The sequence below is a fragment of the Danio rerio genome, chromosome 11 (genome assembly GCF_049306965.1).
Source record: "Danio rerio strain Tuebingen ecotype United States chromosome 11, GRCz12tu, whole genome shotgun sequence".
In the NCBI taxonomy this organism is placed as follows: domain Eukaryota; kingdom Metazoa; phylum Chordata; class Actinopteri; order Cypriniformes; family Danionidae; genus Danio; species Danio rerio.
The window spans coordinates 8,749,500-8,771,500 of NC_133186.1; the positions used below are offsets into that span (position 1 = coordinate 8,749,500).

Genomic DNA, 22,001 nt, shown 5'->3' on the forward strand with positions numbered 1-22,001 from the left:
TACAATAAATAGACCGATTTCACCCTAAGGCCTTATCTAAGTTTTGGAAGATTCCCCGCTTCCACCCCATGTCGTCCTATTCCTCCTTTTACCAGGGGGAGCTCTTGAGACCAACCTGATCTTGGACCCCCTTGCAAGCGAACTGACCAGGCTCTCCCGGGACAGCATACCAAACCTGCTAATAGCATCAAGCAATACGTGTGACTTCTTGAAATCCATCAATGAAACAAACTAAAACTAAACTGAAATGTACAGCAAATTTTTAAACAGCACTGAAATAAAATCAAATGTATAAAATGCAAAACTATAATAAGCTTTAAAAGCATGGTTGTGGAAGACTTTACTCATCCATCATCCAGTCAGACAATAGAGGTTTGTGCCAGCCGGAAAAACTCAGTCCAGGACACTGTTGTTGTGTCGCACTGGAATGCAATTGGGTGGAAATGCAGTGACCCGAGATTTGAAGATTGAGGAAGAGGGACGTTTGCGTACCCCATTTTCTCTCCCCTGGGGTTGTAGGTGCTCTGCTTTTAGCATGAACAACACATCTCTTAATATGGCCTGTGAGTGCACTCATGTCTGCCTGCGACTGCAGCTCAACCCTGGACTCCTTCATAGTTCAGAGTCACCGCTTTTGCATTTTCTTCTGACCTTAATGTGGTTTTCATGTAAACAGCGGATTGTTTTGTTGAGTCTGATACAGCTGTGTTGCATATTAGCTTTGTTGAAAAAGTCATTAGTGCATTTCTGCTGTGAATTTAGGTATGAATGTGTGTTTCTGTATACTTTTGGGAACATTTGGTCTCCGATTGTAAAGCAATATAAGTATATATATATTTTAAAAGCAAGTGGATTGAACATAAAACAATTAAGTTGTCCCCAAAAAAAGTTTAACTAATAAATTGAAATTGAATTGAATTGAATTCCTTTATGTTGTCTCAACACAGGGCAAAGCAGTGGCGCAGTAGGTAGTGCTGTTGCCTCACAGCAAGAAGGTCGCTGGGTCGTTGGTTCGAGCCTAGGCTCAGTAGGCGTTTCTGTGTGGAGTTTGCATGTTCTCCCTGCGTTCACGTGGGTTTCCTCCGGGTGCTCCGGTTTCCCCCACCATCCAAAGACATGTGGTACAGGTGAATTGAGTAAGCTAAATTGTCTGTAGTGTATGAGTGTGTGTGTGAATGTGTGTGTGGATGTTTCCCAGAGATGGGTTGCAGCTGAAAGGGCATCTGCCGCTTAAAAACTTGCTGGATAAGTTGGCGGTTCATTCCGCTGTGGCAACCCTGGATTAATAAAGGGACTAAGCCAGGGGTGTCAAACTCAATTCCTGGAGGGCCGAAGCCCTGCACAGTTTAGTTCCAACCCTGCTCCAACACACTTACCTGTAGGTTTCAAACAAGCCTGAAGGACTCAATTAGTTTGATCTGGTGTGTTTAATTAGGGTTGGAACTAAACTGTGCAGAGCTGCGGCCCTTTTGGAACTGAGTTTGACACCTGTGGACTAAGCTGACAAGAAAATGAATGAATGAATAAACTGGCATCAGGCAGGTTAAATGACCAAAACAAAGACAGACGTTCTGGCACGTAACACACATTTCAAAGCCGAATATCAGTCTCCAGCATAGTTTTTTTAGTTAAACAAAAATTTTCTCATATCATGTTTCTAAAATAACTGCAAACCTATTATGGTATTATTTCTATAGAGTTGAGAACTTTTTTTTTTATCCTGAGAAACTCAAACTGCATCTTTCAGCTTCATTAATACAGCTCGTCTTATCTGCTGAATATTAATTGAACTGTTTTCACTCAATTTCGTGTGTGTGCAACGATTGCAGATCAATCTATCAGCCCACACACATTACACAGTTTACAGTGTGTTCATATCATCCCCTATGAATTGTTTACAAATGTTTGTGACAGTTGCATAACAGCACATGGAGGCTTGATTACACGAAACATTGAGTTTATATTAGCAGAGAAAGGAATCAGAATTCGCCTACTCTTTCATGAAAATCTTTATGAGTTAAGTAATTTTTTCTTTACCTCTGTGGTCTAAAGCCAGGTGATTCTTGAGTATACGCTTGAGTTTTTGTACTTTCCCCAGAGTGAATAATATGAGGTTATGATGTTACCCAAGGCAGCAATAATGCTGAGATATCATGGAGAGATTGAGAAAAATATGGCTTTAATTATTTTCCATTAACCCTGGTTTATTTCTCAGCTAATTGAATGCAGACTCAGAAATAGAACATGCTGTAGGCTAAACTAAAGCCTTGCTGCATCTCCTCAACACAAAGAATTCAATACGCCTCTTTGTGCATCTCGAATGAATCCTCAGACAAGGCCAAGAAATAACAAAACCAAAAAAAACAATATCGCCTACATCTGCTTTTTATATCTTGCATCAGTGAAAACCCAAATATGTGCCAATTATTTCCTAATGTAAGAAAGAAGTAAGCTTACTGTGTCAACACATACTAGTTTTAAAGGAACAGATCACCAAAAAAAAAGAAAAATTCTGCCATCATTTACTCACCCTCCACTTGTTCAAAGATATCTTGCTACAAAAAGAACTTCTTTTTTTTCTGTGTAGCACGAAATAATATATTTTGAAGAATGCAGGAAAATAGTAGCAATTTACTATCATATACTCCATTAATTTTTTAAGATATTTTAAAATATTCTTTTGTTTTAACAAAGACTCCCATAAAGGTTTGAAACCACCTAGCCACCCAAGCCAAAGACTTTTCTCTCTGCTACCCTCAGGCAGATGGTTCCGCAGCATCCAGTCACGCACTAGCCAACGAAAGGAAAGCTTCTTCCCTTAGACTATCAGGCTGATAAACACTTAACACACCCCACAAAGACTCTTCCATACCCCTCACTGCACACCATCAATATGTAGCATGCACTGCACTTTAACGATTATTTAAAAGCTGATTTTGTTACGTCTTTAAAGCTTGTAAAAACAAAAAAACATGGCATACAATAATGCTTTTAATTTATAGTAGGTTATTTATTAAGTATCTGTACAGTATATGACATGGGCCTGTTGTTTAGAAAATTTTTGCAGTAGTTTACATGTGTAAAATTGTAAAAGTAAACTTAAAAAAATAAATAAACAATATCCTACTTAAAAACAATAATAATAATAATAAATAATCATCATCATCATCATCATCATTAGTATCATCATCATAATTAATAAAATATGATTTTTAAATTTCATAATAAATAATAATTATTACATTTCATTCCTTATACCCTCATTATTTTTATTTACTTATACGATTTATTTATAAAATTAGAATACGCGTTAGCTTTTGTAAGTGATTTTATGTTTTAAAACAGAATATGTAATGTTTGCAATAGTAAAGGAAGCATAGGTTGTACGGATGCTACTGCGCTACTTAATTAATAAAATAGCTTTACTACTGAAAAGCTGTTTGACTTAGAAAGTAGTGATGCTACAGCCATGCTACTGAGGAATGTAGTTAATCTAGTGTCACTACTTGTAGCGATGCTACTGCCCAACACTGCCCTGCTGAAAAATCCAGCTTAAACCAGCCTAGGCTGGTTGGCTGGGTTAGCTGGTCAACCAGGCTAGTTTTAGAGGGGTTTTGGCCACTTCCAGGCTGATTTCCAGCAATTTCCAGCCTGGTCCTAGCTGGTCAGGCTGGGAGATGAGCAGCTAAAACCAGCTTGACCAGCCTAGCCAAGCTGGGAGTCCAGCCTAAACCAGCTATATCCAGCTTAAACCAGGCTGATCAAGCTGGTTTTAGCTGGATTTGGCTGGTCATTTTCTAGCCTGGTCTTAGCTGGAAACTAGCCTGGAAATTGCCAAAACCCCTCTAAAACCAGGCTGGTCAACCAGCTAAAACCAGCCGACCAGAAACCAAATCAAAACAGACGGATATGTGAAACAAAATAACAATTTATTAAACAATGATGTTAAACAATGAATACATGAATTTGGAATGTAATTTAGATGACTGAATCAAATGAAAAACAGGAGTGTTTCCAAAATAAAGAAATAAATACACTGTAAAAACCCAACAGTCAACTATCAAAAGAAATGGGTGTAGCTAACTCAAAATTGACTGAAAGTTTATTCTATTCATTCATTTGAAAAGAATTTTGAACTCAATGTTGAAGGTAATGAGTTAATTAAATACATCATTACTTCAACTTCAAGTTTACAGTTCTCATATAGATGGTTTGTAGCAATTGGTTTCCTCAAACGGTTTAAGTTGCCTTAACTTATTGAGTTTTACAGTACTCAGTTGGTTTGAGTTCTCTAAATTAATTGGATTTTACTGTGCTCAAATTGCTTCGTTTACTCAAACGGATTAAGTTCACAGTACTCATTAGGATTCATTTTTGAACTTAAAGGGTTTGTTGCAGTAAGTTTCCTCTAATGGTTTGAGTTACTTTATTTTTTTGGATTTTACACTGTATAACAAATCAATTTAACTAAACCCCAGCCCACTAATCTAACTCACCAAAGAAAAATGTTTAAACAAAACCGAAATCTTACCTGCATAACTATTCAAAACATAATTACAGGTGTCAACTCCTCCATAAACTAACTAACAAACACAAAAGACAATTCTGCTCAGAATTACTAGACTTATTCTAAAGTACACACTGTTAGCAATTAACAAAACAAAAGCTTATCTGATAGTCCAATTCTCATAAAGATTCCCTCAACTTCCTCATAATCTGGTAAAATGAGAAACTAAAGCTTGTCATAACTTAAACAAGAGAAAAATTCAACAACAAAAAATATCTGAACACAAAAGAACAGGCTGGTTGACACAAATGAGATCAGTGCTATATCAGGTGCTTCTCTTAATCAGCACAAGCGACGCCTTTTAAATGCGGAGGAACAGCTTCTGATTGGTGTACAGAGTGGCCTCATGATGATGTCATCCACCAATGGTCGCACACCTGGGGCAGGACAGAATACATAAAGGGAAAGAGAAGATAAAGAAACAGAAACAGAAAACAAAGGTAAAGATAAGAAAACAGAAACAGAAAACACCACAAAACACATGTGGAACATAACAAGGGGTAACATTTTGTTTTGATGCCCCTTTAAAATTTCTGTTGACTTTAAAGCAATAGTTCACCCAAAAATGAAAATTACCCCATAATTTAGCCACCCTCAAGCCATCTTCAGGGATTTTCTTCTTTCAAATGAACACATTCACAGTAATTGTAAATGTTATTCTGGCTTCTCCATGCTGTATGTATGATGATGTTGGCCCTTCTTTAAATTGTGGGGTAATTTTCATATTTGGGTGAACTATTTCTTCAAAGACGGCTTAGAAAAGGCTGGGTTTCACACAGTTCCTCCATGTTGTTCCAACACAAAACAGATTATGTTAATCATTTTTAAAAATTGGAATGAAAAAAAAACGAAATAAAAATGTGTCTCTTTTTTTTTTTTTTTTAAACTGTGCTGTATTTTAACTGATTTTAAATAAGTAGATTGAGTTATTTAGTCATAAGTAATTTAAATGTAAAAGGTTTTTTTTTTGAAAGCGTAAAGTGTAAAAAAAATAGTTCTGTGTTTTTCATTCTGATCACTTCAATAAAGATATTTCAGATCTATTTAAAACCTAAATAAGGAAGCTGAGGACGATAGTTAAGAACCCCAAACTCTAGAAGAAGAAAAACCTTTGAAGACACCAGGCTCAGTCAGGAGGAGCAGTTCTTTTCTTGCAATGTGAATGAAGAAAGTAAAGCTCTAGTTTGCTCAGCAGTAGACAACTGGCTTATCATTGGCCTTGAGTACAATGAGCCAGAACTGGGATGATGCATTCAAGCTGGCCACGGGGATCTGTGTCAAGGACACTCATTACAAAGGTCTTCACTGACATTCTGTCCTGAGGGCATGTCTCATTGATGTCTTCACAGACTTTGAAGAGCTATAGTGTGGTCATCCACCACTTAGAAGCCAGTGCAATGCAGGGAGCCAATGCAGTGTTTACAAACCGGGCTAATATGTTCATACTTTTTGATTCTGCTGCATTTTGGATGCATAGACAGAATATACTGTATAAAAAACTCACATGGAGGAATTCTTAAAGGTGAAATCAGGAAATATTTTTTGTGTTTAGTTTCTGGTTTCTGCTTTGTCTGTCAAAAAGTTGATAAGAAAACATTAAGCTTGATTTTATAAAATGAGTGTGTTTATGTGAAAAAAAGACCTGTTTGAGCTGGTTTATACATAGAGAGTTCATTTTGTACATCTTCAAATAAACTATGGACTCTACCTCCATGTCACCTATTTTTGTAAACAGATAGCAAAGCCGCTAACAACGGTGCATTTAGTTTTTCTGCTGTGTGTTCAGATGTAACTTCAGATGTTCACAAGTGTTCCTACACAAAATCCCAGCTTCAAAAGAGGTAACAGTGAAATTGATGTGTATGATATATGAAGGAAATGTCCCAGAAAGAGTGGGAATACTTCTGTGTGCAAAACAATTTTTTTTTTTTTTTTTTTTTTTTTTTTTTTTTGCAAGACTGCATTGCAAACTTGGGCAATATAAAGCTGGGCTAACTTTAAAATTGCTTTTAAAGGATTTTACTATTTGTTTTGAAGGTATACGTATTTATGTATATATATATATATATATATATATATATATATATATATATATATATATATATATATATATATATATATATATAATTAGGATTTGTTCGTTTGGTCATACAGTAGTTAACAAATAACAGTTTGAGTTCACATTGGGTTCATCATGCTTAATGTGCAGAGTTCTGTTTGTCATTGTAGTACTGTTGGATTATACACTAGGCAGATCAGTAACTGCAACATAAGCATTTGATAAATACACCAGTGTCATTTAAGTGTCATATTTCATACACTGTAAAATGATATTGCTGCCTTAATTTTTTTGTTGAACCAAATGAACTTTTTTTAGTCATTTCAACTAACATCAATCAAACTGACTAAACTATTAAACTATAAATCTAAAACTTTTTTTTATAGTATATCGTTTATAGTAAAACATTTGTCATGAAAAATTATATAGTGTATGTATAGAGGTTTGTTTGAATACAATTTACATTGATAATGGCTGGCTGCAATGTCAGTCATTGATAAATTATACTTGACAGTTATATGCATGGGAGACAGCCTGGCACAATCATACATTTTGTCATCACCACAGCCTAAAATTATTCTTCATGTCAGTCATACACACAAAAGCCAGCAGGAGCTTGAGTTTTGGTTGGGCACTGTGTGTGCTATGTAGGTTTAGCTGGTTAAGGTTCAGTAGGCTAAAACACAGCTGGGATTCTGCAGGAGTGAAAAAGCAGCACCTATAATTAGCATTTAAAGAGATATAAAGCTAAAGGGCTCACTGTGGACTAAGGTTTTTTTGACAGGGTAAAAATTGTGTTTATTTATACTACCATTGAAAGAATTAACCAAAGGAAGTTACAGAATTTTCAATAAAACCCTAAGCATGATAGTAACTTTTATAAAATTGCCATCTGATGTCAGCTTTAAGGTTGTGGAAATAACTCTGCTACTTCTAGTTTTACCAATGTTAAATTCTATTCAGACGATTACATTACTTGCCCACTATGCCTAATATCTTTTTATGTAAATAAAAACAATTTCATTTAGTCAGGCAACTGACATTCTGCTCTACTTGATACATCATGAGTCACTGCTGCTCATAGATTATATACAGTAGGTTAACAGGGATGTGACATCATTGACAAGCAACACAATTACACAGACAATGTCATTGGTTAAAAACACAGACGTATTTGAATTTAAACATTGTTGGAAATGTAGGATAATGTGCTAAGGGTCAAGCAACAAAAAATAAGGTCAAGAATCTTGGTGTGACTCTGGATTCAGATCCGAGTTTCAGTAGTCATGTCAAAGCAGTAACTAAATCATCTCAAAAACATTGCTAGAATCAGATGCTTTGTTCCCATTGAGGACTTAGAGAAACTTGTTTATGTTTTTATCACCAGCAGAGTGGATTACTGTAACGGCCTACTCACCGGCCCTCCCAAAAAGACAATCAGACAGTTGCAGCTCATCCAGAACGCTGTTGCCATGATTCTGACCAGAACCCGAAAATCATAGCACATCACACCTGTCCTCACGTCTTTACCTGAACAGGTCTTTTCCCAGTTACATTCATAATAGGTTTTAAAGTATTATTAATGGTCTGTAAATCACTTAATAGCCTAGGACATCAATACATTACAGATATGCTCACTGAATGCAAACATAACAGATCATGAGTCAGCAAGAGTTCAGTCAAAGCAGGGTGAATCCGCCTTCAGCTACTACACTGCCCGCTGCTGGAATCAACTTTTAGAAATGATCAGATGTGCTCTAACATTAGGCACATTCAAATTAAGAATGAAAACACATCTGTTTAGGTGTGCCTTTACTGAATAAGAACTGTGCTATGTCCGACAGATCACACTATTATGTTGTTTATTTTTCATTTATTTAAAATCTGTTTTACCACATTTTAATAATTTTTATTCTTTTTTTTGTTTGTTTTTATTTTCTCATACTTTTTTCTTTTATTCTAGTTTATGTTAAGCATTTTCAATTACTGTTGTGTATGAAATGTGCTATATAAAAAACTTGCAAATAATGTAAATATTTGACTGATATTTTAATGTAAAATTCTTTAGTACTTTTAAAGTCAAGTATCAGACGATAGAATTGTCTTTAGTTCCTACCTCAGGGCTGAAATTCTGCTGGAACAAGGAGGATCCGGCACCTCTGAAATCTGATCTGGCACCTTATTTTACCGATCCTCCTCCTCACACTCACCCCCGCCTTGCCTGCCCGCCCACTCTTCACTTTCTTCCGCGACTGCCTAATCCTCTTCATTTTGTCCGTGACAGAAAAACATTTTAGGATTCACTTTGAATGTTGACTACTATATAAATAACTAATATTCCTTCTCAAACAAGGAACAAATGTTGGACAGGACTTGATTTTATCTATCAGGTTGTTTTGCCTCATTCAACACAATATCTAAGTGGCTAATTAGTGTTTATTTGTAAATATATTTTTGTAATTTACTACAATTTGCCCATCTCCCAATTAGTGGTAGGGTTGGGGGATTGTTGGCTTGCCTCCCTTTAAAAAAAATATGTTTTTATACAAATGAAATCTGTGCAAATATTAGTTAACAAATTAGCCATTCTTCTGACTAACATAGGCTCATTCTGAAAATGTAGCACTATGTACGTTTCTGAAGATCGCAAATTATGTAGACAGAAGTTCGTATGGCTGCAATTTGTCTTTAAAACGAATGACACGGGGTTGTATGACAGCCATCATTTTCGTGCTTACCAGCTGACTGCTCACCTCCATGGGGACGGCTTTTCCACTGTTACCAGTTTGTCCAGTTACCTCACCATGTATGTTGGTGGTCTTGGGATGCAGAGAGGAGTTGACCATGACAACGGGGTTCAAGTACAGAAGAACGGTTCCAGAAAGCAGGTAAGACAAAAACAGAATCCAAAAACTAAAATAAACAAGTAACATAACAGGGTGAGAATGTGGTAAAATCTGAAAAAAAATCAGGTGAGGGCTTTTCTTTTTCTGGATTGCTTTTTAAAATTGTCGGTTGGGTTTAGGAAAGTGGGTGGGTGGGTCAATTAGTGCTTTTGAAAATACTGTTGGTTGAGTTTAGGGAAGGAGGTGGTTGGGTCAGTCGATTGGTCAGTGGCCTCTGGTAGATTTGCGCGAGAAGACCAGGCGCAAAAAAAAATTGAGATCTGAAAAACCGTACACATCGGCTTCCTGGCAGATTTGTGAAAATAAAAACTGCAAAACAAACATGGCTACTGGAATATATTTGGCGCTCTCCAAAAATGTATTTAGCGGTACGTTTTCAGAATGAGCCTGGGTGGCTTCTGACAATATGCTAAAAAGTATATGCTAGATTGTTGTGCTTTGCTATTGGTAAATCGAATGTGTTGTGCCAATATTCGTGTCATTAAATACAGTCAGAAAAGAGATGTTGTTGCAGGAGATTTTTGGAAGATTATGAGGTCAAATAAATATACATACATTCACAAATGACTCCAAAAATGACAAAACCATCACACATTGATTGAGAGTTCAGCTCCATCTTCATGCCCTTCAAAAGGCAGCAAATAAATCCAAACAAAAGAGCCAGGCTTTGCCTATAGAGTCAACTATTCAGACTGAAAGGCTTGACACGGCAGCACACGCCTTCCCTTTTGTTTTTTCCTGCACGCAACATGAGACAAGTAGGGTATTTTTATCCCGCTTTGGATCTTTCCTCTGGAGCAGATGAGGCTCCATCTATAATTCATACACAGCCTGCAGATGAAACAAAATCATCCCTACTTTTGAGGTCACACAATGTTCCTTCATGCGTATTGTTGCAACGGAGAAGACTGACGATGAGACAGTTTGAGGGTCTGGTTCAATTCTGGACAATGTCACAAACAGAGGTTATTCGTCTGAGTGTTTGTTTTGCTTTTTTTGACCTGAATGCTTTTGTCTGAGGATTTACGGCGCTGGTGCAGATAAAGTTTGGAGACACTGAAGAAATGTGAATGAACGTCAGGGTATATTTGAGGCTCCTGTCTCACGTCTCAGCAGGGGTTCTGTCTATCTTCACATTCTCATCTTCTTCACACTCTCAGGATAAGTGACGCCCAGTTCCTCTAAGGGTGACATAAATCAACTTGAAAAAAGCACTCTGGGAGCTGGACGCGGTGCACACTCTTTAGATGAGACTTCCTCTTGACAGCTGGTGCTGCAACAATTCGACATGAATATAGTGTATTTTTATTCAATCGGAAAGAACTCAGATGTGTTTGCTGTTTAGAATGTGCACGTTGTGAAAGCATACAACTTTAAGAAAGATGTCTGTTTAAAGAATGCCACAAAAGTCTCTCCTAAATTTGCTGGATTTTGGAATTTTTAGGTTAAAAGTTGAATTCAGTAAATTTTAATGATGATGGTTTGGTTTCTCCATTTTTTAAATGTTTTAATGTATATTAAAATCTTGACTCTTTAAAGTAACTTTTCCCAACTCTGATATTTGTCCATATTTGGTTTTAAACAACGAAGGAATTTATTTTTAAGGTGTGTTCGACAGGGCTCTATTGATAAAATAATCAAAATAGAATAACCAGTTTTATTTAAATATCAATATAAATGTAATTTTTAATTTTATATGTTTTTATGTATTGACTTAATATATCAATAAAAGTGTAAATTGGTTGCAGTATTATTACTCACTGATATTCCTTTGGCCTATTTTCTGCTTTATCAGTAGTCACCACAGTGTAATGAACCACCAATTATTTTGGGAATTGTTTTACACAGCAGAGGCCCTTTCAGCCACAACCCAGCACTGAGCATACCAACCCAGGCTCATTCTGATTCATACCTCTATAAACATTTCTAGAGAGTGCCTAAAACATCCCTGCTACGTTTTTTCCACCAGAGGTCACTGTGCGCGCTTTTTGAGATCTCAAATTTCAGTTCTTCTCACGGAAATCCACCAGATGCCACTGTCGACTGACTGATTAACTGATCGACTGACCCACCGTCCTCCTTCTCTAAACCCAACTGACAGTTTTATCGAAAGCAATGATTGAATCGCTGTCCTCCTTCACTAAACACAACTGACAGAATTCTCAAAAACTATCAAAGGCTAATTATTTACTTGATTATTTTATTTTTAGGTTGTTGTCTTACCTGCTTTCTGAAACCATTCTTTACCAGACTTGAACCTCATCGCCGTGGTCAATCTCGCACCACATCTCAAGTCCACCAACGTACACAGTGAAACACTGGAGAAACTAGTAACTTCGGAAAAGCTGTCCATATGGAGGTAAGCGTGCATACCGCCTCGTAGCATTCATTTTAAAGACAGCCATACGTACTTTTGGCTACATAATTCACGATCTTCAGAAATTTATATAGGGGCACGTTTTCAGAATGAGTCTATGTTGTGTAATGGAGGCCAGCTAGTAGTTACTGTGTAGGTAAACCTCACTCCTCTGACCTCTAAAGGTGCTTTAGCGACAGACGCTAGAAACCATGGTTTTTAGCCTCCTTGGTAGAGCAACCAACTCCCATGCGTAAGGTTGCCGGTTCGATACCAGCTCGGAGCGGGTTGGGTGGTGTAGGACCGGCGGGGTTGCATTGGTGCCGTGACCCGAATGGGAGTGATGATTAGGGGGGCGAGTGTAGCACAGGCCAGCTAGTAAGTGCTGTGCAGGTAAGCCTCACTCCTCTGACCTCTAAAGGTGCTCTAGCGACAGACGCTAGAGGCCATGGTCTTTAGCCTCCTTGGAAGAGCAACCAACTCCTATGCGGAAGGTCTTCGGTTCGGGGTTACAGTTGCAGAATACAATCCTCAGTGCTGGGAAACACCCACACACTCTCCCATTCACACACTATACTATGGCTAACTTACTTTATCCAGTTTACAAAAACCATGTGGTGACTAAAATTGGCGTAAAAATATCAAAAAATCCAACAAATCAATTTGTATATATAGTGAAACGTGCGTAACTTGTAGTAGAGGCATAACCTGAAGTTATGGAGATCCACATATTAAAACTATCATAGATATTAACGTCTACACCTTCCCCAAACCTAAACTCAACCACAGTTATTGAAGGTGCAGTAGGTGATCTGCTAAAATGCTAACCGTTTAGCATAATTTCTTTGAAAACATAGTCCCTCCCCTGCCATCTAAAGCCACGCCTTCTGAAATCACAAATGTGCACCTTATAAATGACAGTAGACAATCCACTACTAGATCATGTCATTCACCACTTAGAAAACTTTATATACTTTTTAATACTACAATTAAAAAAAAAAAAAAGAACTGTACTATATTATACACGTTTTCAGTTGTGTAGCTAGCAAAACCTTGTCATACTGTGATATATTTTATGCATGCAAGGATCGCTGGTGTTGCTCTCCCATGTGCTTTGTCCTAAAGCGACCACTGTATGCGTAGTGGTTGGCTGGCAGGGTGCAGGAATTACACTTATTACTAAGCCATACTTGCATGCTATTTCAAGGCGAATATTCAGAGTAGCATGGTAAACAAAACAGGGAATGTGTCACAAGTCGTAATTGTTAAAAAATTAACCAATTTGAATATAAAACCAACTTCACGCCAGTAAAGCAGGCTAGGCTGAATAGTGTTGTTTACTTATGTTTTGTTGTTAAACTAAATAAAAATCTACATTATCGATGCTGTAAAAGGACCTTATGAAAATGAAAATAGTCACATCAATCTTTCAGTGGAAGATTTCAGTGGCTGAACAACACTTCCGTGCATATAACCCATTTGTAATACAACAAAATCTACAAAAGCTTTGGGGGACTAAAATACTTTTAAAGCATAGCATTACCTGTCTTAAAGAAATACTTCATCCATGGTGTCATCTTTCCTCCAGTGTGCAAAAGTAACTCAAATATTGATTCAAGATTTTGAAGTTTTGATTGAGCATTTGTATTTACCACTGTCACTGTCATGTGCACGTCAAAAACTCAGCGTACGTGTACATGCAAAAGATGAATCTGCGTGAACAGAAGTGCACAGATGATCAAATATACATTTGTTGACAGACTACTGGCCTACTTAAAAGAATTTTAAAAGAACAAATTTTGATTGGATGAACATTTTTTTGTTTTTGTTTTATGCCTTACCCAGAATAAAAAAATACCTATAACTACATGTAGATAATTTACTTTAATCGTTACTATTTGAATGTGAAGAGACTTTCAACCAGTACAACATAAAATGTTTCTGAAGACAATCACCTACTGCACCTTTAAAATCTACACCTTCCCCTAACCTAAATCAAATCATCATAATTATTAATGTCTACACCCACCCCAACCCTTAACCCAACCATCACAGTTAATAACGTCTACACCTTCCCCAATCCTTATCCCAACCATCACAGTAAATATCTACACCTTCTCCAACCCTTAACCCAAACATTACAGTTAATAACGTCCAGACCAGGGGTCACCAATCTCGGTCCTGGAGGTCCGGTGCCCTGCAGGGTTTAGCTCCAACTTGCCTCAACATGTGCCTGGGTGCTTCATGTATACCTAGTAAGATTTTGATTAGCTTGTTCAGGTGTGTTTGATTAGGGTTGGAGCTAAATTGGCCCTCCAGGAACAAGTTTGGTGATCCCTGGTCTACACCTTCCCCAACCCTAAACCCAAGCTTCACAGTTATTAATGTACAGCTGCAAGTTGCGGAGGCTTTCATACTTGACACACTCGCCAATGTACTGTTATTTGCAACCACAGGAGGTGACGCCGAGTAGGCTAACTGTCATGACAAAAGAGCTTCAGAAGTCAGCGAGTGGAATGAGTGAATATACAGTAATAATATATCATGTGAATTGGTTGTGGATAAATTTGGAGAAAACTCATGAAAACATTTTCTGAAAATGTTCTCTGGTATTGCCGCAATCTTGTAAACAATATCTCATTGTGACATTCCGCATGGTTCAATGGGATCTTGATAACTAACTTGCAACAAGTTACGCCCCCTTCATGTTAAGTCCCTGTCTTGCAGCCTGCAGACAAATACACCAGTATTACTTTTAGTACTATGTTGAATAAAATACAATTTTTTTGTATTCTTGAACTGCTCAGAATAAGAAAACAGTTCCAATAGTTCACACTTAGCTGATGACTGGTAATAGCTAGTTTGGCATGCCGTCCCAGAAGAGAGCCCTGAGCTCATGACATCCTCGAGACTAGGGCTTCCTCCCGTTTGCAGGGCAAGAGGGGAGTTTGGGCTCAGGTAGATCTCGAGAACCCCCCCTCCTGCTGCTTAAAGATTGCTATGAGGGTGTGTTGTTGGTGGAATTTGTCTATAGTGCTGATTTGATTTAGTTTTTTTAGAGACAATTTACTTATGTCTCATGTTTTGGACTGTGGCAGGAAACCAGAGGACCTGGGAAAAACCCACGAGAGCAAGGGGAGAACATGAACTCCACACAGAAATGCCGAACCAGAGACATTCTTGCTGTGAGGCCACAGTGCTAATCAAAATAATAATTCCTTACATTTATATATCGCTTTTCTGGGCACTCAAAGCTCTTTACACAATGGGGGGGAATCTCCTCATCCACCACCTGTGTGCAGCATCCACCTGGATGATGCGACGGCAGGCATTTTGCGCCAGACCGCACACCACACACCAGCAGATTGGTGGATAGGAGACAGAGTGATAAAGCCAATTATGATAAGGGAAGGGTTAGGAGGCCATGATGGACAGAGGCGAGTGGGCAGATTTGGCCAGTATGCCTGGGTTAAACCCCTACTCTTTTTCAAAGGACATCCTGGGATTTTTAACGACCACAGAGTCGGGACCTCAGTTTAACGTCTCATCTGAAAGAAGGAAGCCACTGGGCCGCCATCCTGCCCTGTAGAGAAAGAGAGGAGGAGAGGGGGTGGGAGGGGAGATTCTTCAAGACAAAGATGACTAAAGCCTGATTTATACATCTGCGTTAGGTGACCGGCGTAACCCACGGCGCATGCAACGCGCGTGGCTGTGCATTTATACTTCTGCGAACACTTCCGAAACGCTAGTTGGCAGTGAGGTGTAAATGTTCCTCTGTGTCAAGTTTCTTCGCTGTTGTTTTGCTTTTCCTGAACACTTCTGGGATGTACCAGTGGCTCAAACTCCCTTATTTTGAGGCAGGAAACGGCGGACGTGCAACAACTTTAACTATGAGGTAAACACAAAACAAAACTTTCCATCCGGAGCTCCTTCACGGTACTCCACACTTGTAAACAATCACTCGCGCCATTCGCGCGGCTCTCAGTCCCGCCCAGACTCGTCAGCGCTACCAAGCCGACCAATCACAGAGCTTACGCTACGCATCGTTGAGACGTGTAGTTACGTTTTTTGAGAGGTGCACGTCAGTGACGGCGACAGCCACGGCGAAGGGCTATGCGTCAGCGCCGTAGCATACGCCGGTGTTTGACGCAGAAGTATAAATCAGCCTTAAAGGTAAGATGCTGAGTTAGGAATTGTCTGATTGGTGGTTCGTATATTAGCTTGACTCAGGGCCAGCCATGTCAATCATAAGCACGTGATCCTCTCGAAATTAGTTTGTAAATAAACTTCACTTATTTTAATTATTATAATTAATAGTTAATTATTTTGCCAAAAAATTCTCTTAAGATGCTTTAGAGCTAGAAAAAAAATAGATAAGATAAAAACATAAGTGCACACAATTCAACAACCAAAAGCATGTGTATATTATGGTACATTTGCATGATGATAAGCTCAGTTTGTAGATGATTCCCATTCAAGCACCATTCGTTTGCAAGCCATTTAGATCTTTTTTAATTCCATTCAAAGTTAAAATGTATTTCATAGTTGTCTCATTCACTCACCATTGTTTCCTTAATCTCTCTTACTCTCTCTCTCACACACATAAACACACACACACACACACACACACACACACGAAAAGTTGCAGCCTTGGAAGTAAAGTAGTCGGAGGATGGTTTTTAATTGAGGAGGCACATGGGAGCTCACACACTCTCAGATCCTGTTTAACTAGGTCAGCGCAGAAATGCCATCTGTGGAGATTTCAGTTTGCATATAGACGAGTCGTGTCCCATCACAGTTCTGCTGTCACAGAGTAAAGGGAGCTTTACGTAACGGCGCACGCTACGACCTGTTAGGCAGAAAATGATTGTGGTCCAATGAATTCACACGGCACTCGTATTATGTATTCATATTGCTGTCTGAGGTTTCCTCTGCATTGGGAGCGTGCCGTGCCGTCATCACGACGTCTTCGCAAATCCCCGCCGGAGCTGTTGCAGCAGTCAGTGTTTATCTGGGCTTATTTTTGTGGCCTCCAAACCCAAGTATGCAAACAGCAAGAAGTCTGAATCCTTCAACCATGAAATTACCAGCCTTCCTCATGTAGCTTACTCAGCAGCTCGCTGAAAGTGGGCGCTGTAATATAAATGCTTCATTTTAAAGCCAGGCTGCCGTGGTCACTGTTGCGATAGATATTGTGCGAGCTGCCAGCCCGGCTTAATGAAAAATGAATGACGGCATGATCGAATAACATGGCCTCAAACTGTATCATTATTAATATAGAGCAAGATGCAGTTGAGACTGTCCAAGCGGCTTTGCCTATATGCGCTGTAATGCGGAAACAAACATAATTTAAGAGTAGAATCACTTTCAGTTTGAATTTGGATTAAATTTTTCACGCTCTGCGGGATGTCATAATGGAATTTCAATATGAATGACAGGAAGGGGACGTTACAGAACTGGTCAAGTCAAAGAAATGTAAAAAAGTCATACGTTCATATACAAAGCACACTTTTCTCATGGTGTTTTCATCCCAGCAGACACAAAACATCATAAGACGTTAATGTTAGTTTAGATTTAGGTCGCCCGCGTAAAATGTTATTGTGACGTCCAATAACATTGATAATTTTTAATTTTAGTTTGTGTTAGAACTGACCAAAATCTAAAGTCAAGCCAACATCTTAAACTGAAGTTATATTGAAGTCAAGTACTGACATTTATTCGTCAGGTATGGCAATAAAAATCCAAGGTCTGCTAGATGTTATAGTAGTAACGTTCACATGACGTCAAGCTGTATTATCAATAGACATTGATATTTGGTTGATTTTAGTTTACGTTGAAAAGTAACCAAAATGCAACATCTGTCCGATGTTGGACATTGACTTGAGCCTGATGTTGGGTACTGACGTCAACCCGATTTTTATTTCCAAACAAAATGCAACGTCCCACAACAATGGAGAAAATTGTCAATCTGACGTAATATTGACGTCCTGAGCCTGCTAGGAGAAGTCATTGAATTATTCCCTCAACCATGTCAAAACACAATTAAAGCTGCGATAAAGATAAAGAGAAAACAATAAGTGTTGAGAAAAACGTCAAAGAAATTTACAATGTTAAAGGGCCATGAAACCCCCTTGTTTCAGCAGGGTTTTTCCACAAGTCAGGAAAGTGGGCGTGTCCAGCTCTGTTTAGGGGGAGTGTCGGAGGAGGGGAAGAGGGAAGGTTTGTAAAAATTTGCATAAAAATAGAAGTGCCATTTTGGGCACGCACTGATTTTCACAGAGGCACAACTAACACACAGAAGCAGGGCAGAAAGACAGTGACTGTGTTTACATGGACATTAGTAATTAAATTATTTGACAAATTATTAAATGGTGGACTTTAACTGCAGTTTGGCTCTTTCATTCAGAAATTTCATTCATGCCCCCTCGTGACATACGAGATATTTGATTCAAAGCGGCTGCTGGAAGCGCGTTTTTTTATGCAATGTTTGTTACCGCATGGCGGATGAGAGAAAAAATTCGTCCCACTTGGTAGGTAGTGTCAGAAAGTCTTATGTGTTGTTCCTGTCACAGAATGTGGCGAAAATCCTACACGACGGTAAGTTTGATTGTGGTGATTATAAGCATACATGTTTACACTTGGAGAGCAGATTTTACAGTAGATTTTTCAGTCCGTAATATTGTAGTGATATTAATGTACGGTAAACTTTAGTAATTTAGAAATCATTTGACTGAGGTCCATCTTTAAACACTGAAAGAGTACTGCTGATGATACGAACTAACTTTGCCTCTGAATAAACAAAAAACACTGGTAGCTCACTTACCAAATCCGTAGAGACAGGACAATCAACACCAACTGGAGGTTTCAGAGTTGAAGTTCAGTTTAGTTCAGTGTAATTTTCATTGCTGAAAGTCCAAACACCGAAGAGCAAATCCACAATGTGCAGCTCCACAAGTCCTGAACCATGCAAGCCAGTGGTGACATCGGCGAGGAACAAACTTTACCAATTGACGGAAGCGAAGGAAAAAAAAAACTAGAGAGTAACCAGGCTCAGTTGTGGACGACCATTTCTCCTCTGGCCAAACTTTTTGTGCAGAGCTGCAGTCTAGGCACCAGAGGCTGGAAAAACGCTGGACATCCATCGTAGAGAAGCTGCTGATCTGATAATAGTTTGTGAAAGTGCAACTTCTTAAATGGCAAAAACTGCACAAAATGTTTAAAGGATATTCAAAATGGCTGACTTTCTGTTCATTTCTAGGGCAAAGTGACATGTCAACCAAATTACGAACATGTATGAAGAATAAAAGAAGAATTTATACTTTTCTAGGTGGCGCTGGCAAGCCATTGACCAATTTTGCACTGCATTCACCCAGAATTTAGAAACCTGTATCAGATATACATTTTTACTACTTTGTAGTTGTGTGTAAAGTTTCATGATAGTGGCTCATAAACAATGTTTTTTACAGGATATTTAACCTCAGTTGAACTGTCATTGCTACGACTTTCTCAATTCAATTCTGAATGACGCTCTACTATAATGTAAAGCCTTTCAGAGGTCTATCAGTATGCAGAGTGCACCATTTGCTAGTGCGATATACACACACACATTGACCCACACGAGAGGTACCTCACCTCATTATGGCCGGAGCTGGCAGCCCGCCATTTGAGTGCTCCTTTTCAATCTCCATCCTCCATCTCCTCCGTGATGGACATGGAGGGCGGCTGACCCCCCTGCCCCATTTCAGGGATGATAGGATGAGGGAGAATAAGAACCCCACAGCTCATGCATCACGCTTCCCCAGCAATGCATAATCGCAAGAATCCCTTTGATAGTTTTTGTATGGGTGCATACAGCCACGCTTGGCGCTTTAGACAGGGATCCATGAAATCTGATCCACAAGTCAGCGACATCCCATCGCACCAAAAGTCCCCTCTGGGTTTCCTTGTTTAAACATGCAAAAATGGGCTTCTTCCTGCCAAATGACCTGTCACACACATTTCTGCCTGTGTTTGTATTTTCATACCATTAATTCTAGAAGTGTGCGACATTTGCTTGTTTAGGGAGTGAGACTCAGGGCTTTAGGGCAACAGAGTACTATTTTATATAATTACTAAGACATTTACATGCATATTTTAGAAATAAATAATAAGATTTTTTACATTCTTGACAATTTACCAAGTATACATAATAGTCCCATAAAATGCATTAATTTGATATAATGACCAAAAAAAGAACTTAAATAAAATGTATTATTTCTTTCAACACACAGCTTTTATTTAATGTTATAAGTGATAGAAAGAGTACTGAAAAATCATACTTAAGAAAAAGTACCAATATTTGCCTAAAAATGTAGTGCATGTAGCGTAAAAGTGTCTGTTGTGAATATTACTCATAGTATGAGTAAAAAGTAGCCCTTTTAAAAATATTCAAGAGTAGCGAGTAGTGATTATTACGCTATAAAAAGCTAATGCATTGCCATGTAATTTGTGGATGTGTGAAAACGTAACATTCTGTAGTACAGTAAGTTATAGCCCAGCAGGCACATGATGCCATAAGATATAAGGTTAGATTTAGGTTGAAGTCAGGCGACCAAAATTCAATGTCTAGCCAGTGTCTAAGGACAATGTTATTTTGATCATCAATAACGACGTGTTGGAAAGTGACCAAAATTCAATGTCGAGCCAACATCTTAAATCATATTGACATCAAAAAATGGCATTCATTTGTCTGGTATGGCAACCAAAATCTAACGTCTGATAGATGTCATAACTGTAACGTCCACACAACATCAAGCTGTAACATCATTAGGCCAACGTTTGAATTTGGTCACCTATTTGGTTGATTTTAGGTTGGATGTTGACGTTGGCCTGACGTTGGGTTCTGACATCAACCCGTTTTTCATTTCCTAACAAAATGCAACGTCCCCACAACGTTGAGGTACAACATCAATCTAACATAATGTTGATATCTTGTGCTTGCTGGGGGTTTAAGGCCATTTCGGTCATCATACAGTAAACATTCATCATCTTCTCATCAGTGACATGCATCTAAACAGTCTCTAGATCAATGTGTGTAAAGATTTTGGACATCTTCTTGGTCACTTTCAATGCTTCCAGTTTGCTGCAATCATAAATCACCCATAACTTGAGGAAGTTCATTATGATGTGATTTCCGATTGACCTTCTATGTGCGATTTGATTGGACAGGAATCACAGGACTGATTTTTCTAACCCCCATAGACAAAAAAATAAAGTAGTGACTGCAGGTTGAAGGATTGTAGTGGAGTAAAAGTACGGATACAGCACTAAAAACGTACTCAAGGGAAAGTGAAAGTACACATTTAAACAACTACTCAATTACAATTCCAGAGAAATACTACTCAGTTGCAGTAATTTGAGCTTTACTTTGCAGCACTGAATTAATGTATTATTTCTTTGGACACACACAGCTTTTGAATGTACTTTATATTAACCCAAAGGTATTCAATAAAATCAACCTTTTCCAGAGTCTGTGTTTTTTCATTACCAATCTTAGAAGCAATAAAACATCTTCATGCTTGTTTTTATAAACTATAATGAGTTTTATGAGGTCATTTGAGTGTGTCTGAGGGTCAATGTACCCTCAATGTACAATGCGACATGTATCCCGTCATTAAACCATTATGCACATACCGTATGGTTTCAGCCCAATTTTTCTATCAGTACATATTTTCTTATTTGTTTAAAAGGTAAAGCTGCATTAATGAATGAAAACAATATATCAAATTGCTCTCTGATATCTATTCATAAGGTATAGGGCTTGGGTAAGTGATTCCAAAAAAAAGTTTCCAGAAATGGATTTAACTGGTTAATTTTCAGTCCTAGGAATTATCCCAATTATGATATGGTTGGTTTTTACCATATTTGGAAAGGTTGTGAATATTAATGAGCTCTCCTCTGGTGCTCCAGCAGCATCATGTCACTCCAGAAAGAAAATCACAGTAAGAGCTGAATGATGTGAGACAATTCATAAGAAGTTTATTTCTAAACTAATTTCGAGAGGATCACGTGCTTATGATTGCTTGCAGCCGGCCCCGCATTATTCAATTTATGATTTACCAAACAGACAATTCC

At 38.3% G+C, this 22,001-nt stretch overlaps 1 protein-coding gene across 11 annotated transcripts in view; it reads right to left on the bottom strand.

Moving 5' to 3' along the window:
- Window positions 1-3,910: 3,910 nt before the first annotated feature.
- Window positions 3,911-22,001, bottom strand: part of si:ch211-51h4.2 — a 488,455-nt gene continuing 470,364 nt past the window's right edge. For all 11 annotated transcript variants that reach the window (XR_012387016.1, XR_012387017.1, XR_012386996.1 and 8 more), the window contains one exon: window positions 3,911-4,944. The gene's annotated coding sequence lies outside the window, so the exon portion shown is untranslated. The remainder of the gene's footprint in view (window positions 4,945-22,001) is intronic.